Source organism: Ornithorhynchus anatinus, chromosome 10 (assembly GCF_004115215.2).
Source record: "Ornithorhynchus anatinus isolate Pmale09 chromosome 10, mOrnAna1.pri.v4, whole genome shotgun sequence".
NCBI lineage: Eukaryota > Metazoa > Chordata > Mammalia > Monotremata > Ornithorhynchidae > Ornithorhynchus > Ornithorhynchus anatinus.
In genome coordinates this window covers 38269274-38273930 of record NC_041737.1, presented here as the reverse complement: position 1 = coordinate 38273930, position 4657 = coordinate 38269274, and the positions used below count along the sequence as shown (strand labels likewise).

Genomic DNA, 4657 nt, shown 5'->3' with positions numbered 1-4657 from the left:
AGAGGAAGGATGATTCAGGGTCAACGAGCTAGAGAGTGATCTAGTGGACATGTAGAAATATAGACCAGAGCATAGAATTCAAAGAAAACATTCACTAAGCTCAGTTTCTGGGCAAACAGGTCTATTTTTAACTTTACTGTGGTTACTTTTTCTTCATCAAAGATTAGAATGAAAAAGACATGTGACTGAAACAAATGAGACACATTTAAAGTCTTACCTCAGGCTAATCTGTGTATCTATAAGCTACAGAGAGTTATCCACCATGAGTCAAAACAAAAAATAAAAACAAGTCAAAGCGGATATGACTCATGAGTCATTCAAGCTCAGAATTCACCATCAGAAGCTGGCACCTCAGAGGATCTGTTAATTTATAAAGAGGAAATCAGAGGGATTCAATGTGGCTTAGAGGAAATGACCTGAAGTTGAGATTCAGGAGATCTGGATAAGTCCCAGCTCCACCAACAACCTATTGTGTGACTTTGGGCCAGTCTAAGCCTCAGTCTCCACATCTGCAAAGCGAGGATGAAATCTATTGTGACCCTTATGTAACTGGGACTGTGTGTGATCTTATAACCTTATAGCTACTCATTGCTTAGCACAGAGCACATAATAGATGTCATGATTATTATAAACACAATATGAAAACTTGAAAAGAACACAAAACATCTTTAAAATTTAGGGACATTCATCATATATTGCATCTCATGTGGTCAGGAAACAAATCATCTGGGGTTAAAAACACCATTTTATGTTAAGGGATTTCTAGACATGCAGAGTGGTTTAAATTGAATCCTTTGGAGGGCAACAGTATTGCTATATCCCCTCTGAGGATGGCACCTGGAGAGTTTCCAGTACTTTACCAGCCTCGGCTACAGGAGGGAGAGTCAAGCAGAAGCATACCCATTCCATTCCTAGTTTGGGTAGTGGCTAACAAATGGAAGGCAATCTGCTACAAGTTAAAACTCAACTGTGCTGAGCAACAGTGGCATGGGAGATAGTTGAGGGCAGAGACTCAAGTTTACTGAGTGGAAGAAGGCAGTAGTAAACCACTTCTGTATTTTTACCAAGAAAACTCTAAGGATTCACTACCAGAATGACTACAGTTGGAGAGCGGGGCATTCTGAGAGAGATGTGTCCATGGAGTTCCTATGGGTCAGAGACGACTTGACAGCATAAGACAAGACAAAATTGCTACTCTTTACCCTGGAGTCCTTGGATTTCCACTACAGTTCAAAAGCTACTGGCAAAATTGGAGCAAAATATTATAAAGAATGGGATGGCGCTCTCTTTAAGAACTATTTCTTGAAAGTGAATATGGTCGATTCTCTGGGAAAGTCACATTATAAAATTTATGTCTTTTCCAATACCCCTCAGATGTATACAATCATTTATTCCACCTCATAACATTCTGTGCATTGTCGGAACAAAGTTCCTTAATTCTCCAATGACGTTTTCTCCAAAACAAGTAGTGAAATCATGCATAGTTACAACATGACAGTATCCAAAAGAAGACATGAACCTTTAAGAGAAAAACCAAACATTTTGTCTTTTCATGTTATCCTATTATCAGTACTATGAAGGATATTCATCATGTTGAACTCTAACCCATCAATTTAGAGAAGTTCTCCAAGATGAGTGGATAATAATAATAATTATGGTATTTGTTAAGCACTATGTGCTAAACACTCTTCTAAGAGCTGGGGTCGATACAGGTTGCCCGACTTGGAGCTCACACTTTTAATCCCCATTTTACAGGTGAAGTAACTTAGCTACAGAGAAGTTAAGTGACTTGCCCAAGGGTCACCGGCAGACAAGTAGCAGAGGCGGGTTTAGAACCCCATATCCTCTGACTCCCAAGCCTGTGCTCTTTCCCCTAAGCCACACTGCTGATAAACTGTTGCAATATCTCACTATCCTTAGTTTTAGTGGTTTAAACGCCGTGATCACCAGTTTAGCAACAAGGGGGAACAAGATGGGGAACAGGGAGTGGGACTTTCCAGAAAGCCTGCATTCTAGGGCTTCTAGAAGCCACCTTTCTGTGCTAAAAGTGGAAACTACACATAATACGGAGGTGTGTGTCGGTTACACATTGGTCTTCTAGGCCATACTTGTATATCTGGATGGGATCTCTCTATCAGTAGCACCTGCTTGGAAAATGAAGGACTGCTATATAATATCTCCCTTGCAGAAGGTTGAAATTATTCAATCAAAATCTCCTTCAAACTCATCTGGCAGTGAAGTCTCTATATGGGGTTGATGGGATTATCACCATTCAGCATGTCTAAAGTTCTTTCATTCAGGGTCCCCTAAGCTCTTAACCCAAGACCCCTCAAAGAAGGATGCTGAGCTATTTGGTGAATGTCATCATCCCTATATGACAGACGTTTCTTCCAAAGCCAGGGGTGGAGTTAGCTTGAGATCCCAGAGATAATGATGGCTATAAATCAAACAGGTACTCAGATTACACTCTAGCAACATTAGCCTAATTAGACCCTACTCACTTAATTTCACCAGAAAAATGATGAACTGACACCCCAGACCTGAAGACTTTAAAACTTTGGCTTCCTTTGATTTGGCACTCCTTATTTCTATATCTCTCACTATTCCTTGGTCCCTACCGGTGACTCTTCACTTCAGCCCCAAGGTTTCCTGGCTGACCAATCAAGAGTTTTCCACCACTTGAAGGGGGCTAACTTGGATTTTAATCAAGATTTAGAAATGTAGAAAGCTCCATTTCACACTCTTCAAGTCCCTCTCAGGGTCTCTATATGTGGGTCTTGGGACTCTAAAGGGAAGAAGAAATTGTTTTTAGCAAGGTCTGGGGCTCAGTTATCCACATCCATGTGTGGTTATCACTGGAGAACAACAACAATAATAATAATATTAAGCACTTACTATGTGCAGAGCACTGTTCTAAGCACTGGGGTAGACACAGGGTAATTAGGTTGTCCCACGAGAGCCTCACAGTCTTCATCCCCATTTTACAGATGAGGTAACTGAGGCACAGAGAAGTTAAGTGACTTGCCCACAGTCACACAGCTGACAAGTGGCAGAGCGGAGATTCGAACCCATGATCTCTGACTCCCAAGCCCAGGCACTTTCCAATGAACCACGCTGCTTCTCAATATTCTTGCCCTGCCTTTAGGCCCTCAACCATGAGCTTTAAGGCTGCTTTGCAGTGATTCACTCCTACTGAGAGGTTTTCCTTCGCTTCTACATCCCAGGCTAAACTCTCTACAACAAATATCCCCAGCGTACAATTCCCCCATGTATATGCTATCAACACACACATTTTTCCTATTGCTGTACTGTTTTGTACTTATTTCCTCTTCCAAACTTCACTAAAAGACTATTTGGTCTATGAAGTTTTCCCAGATTACCCTTCCCCACATTTTGGGGGGTTTGGTTTCCACTCTAACTCCCCTCAACTCAACTATATCACTGTAGGCATATATAAACACACACACATATTATTATGGTATGTTAAGCACTTACTATGTGCTATGCATTGTTCTAAGAGCTGGGGTAGATACAAGTTAATCAGGTTGTCCCACATGGGGCTTACAGTCTTAATCCCCATTTTACAGATGAGGTAACAGGCACAGAGAAGTTATGTGACTTGCCCAGGGTCACCCAGCAGGCACGACAGCAGACAGTATGCATAAAGTTACATATAGTATGTTACATATATGATATATATCATATACAGTGAGCTACTTAAGGGTGATTATTTGTAATATGTAAACATAATCTCAAGTTTTTATTTAACTGTATTACTATTTCTTCGTACTTGTCTGTCACCCCTAAAAACGTGTGCACGTTCTCTGAGAGCTAAGATTCTGTCAAGATTTTTTTGTAATTTCCCGCAACACTTAGTATAGTGCTTTTTCCAAACCAGGTTCTCATAAATGGTGAAAGTAATGATTATGATCAAATTATGGTCCAAAATTCAGAACTGGACAGAGATAAATTAGACACATCAGTGGGCTAGATTATCATTTGGAATATTAAAGGGTACCATATAACAAGAATAATAATAATAATGATGGTATTTGTTAAGTGCTTACTATGTGCAGAGCACTGTTCTAAGTGCGGGGGCAGATACAAGGTAATCAGGTTGTCCCAAATGGGGCTAAAAGTCTTCATCCCCATTTTACAGATGAGGTAACTGAGGCACAAAGAAGTTAAGTGGCTTGCCCAACCTCACACAGCTGTTAAGTGGCAGAGGCAGAATTACAACCCAGGAGCTCTGACTCCCAAGCCCATGCTCTTTCCACTAAGCCATGCTGCTTCTACAAGAGTGTTCTTTGAATATCTTTTTTTTTAAGAGAAAAAATTCCATTGGGGCCCAAATCTACCAAAGGTTATGTTGAACCTAGGGGGCCAAGGACACATTAGTGAGGTGTGGGATGGAAACGTAAAATGAACTACTAGTGACCATAAGTCCTACCTCTGACCAGTCCCAAGGAATCGTGCTACTGACATATTCATCTAAGTGAGGGGCCTGAGAGCCACTCTAGATCCAAACTACCTGTTGGAGTGGAGTATCATCAGACCCTCCAAGCAACAATAGACCATCAGGTTAGACTCAGTGATTCATTCAATAGTATTTATTGAGCACTTACTAGGTGCAGAGCACTGTACTAAGCGCTTGGAA

The 4657-nt window shown here is 40.9% G+C and overlaps 1 non-coding gene across 1 annotated transcript; it reads left to right on the top strand.

The window, feature by feature from the left end:
* Positions 1–819: 819 nt before the first annotated feature.
* Positions 820–957, top strand: LOC114814824. Its single transcript, XR_003762621.1, has one exon. It is a non-coding gene; the product is annotated as a small nucleolar RNA SNORA7 (small nucleolar RNA).
* The last annotated feature ends 3700 nt before the right edge of the window (positions 958–4657 follow it).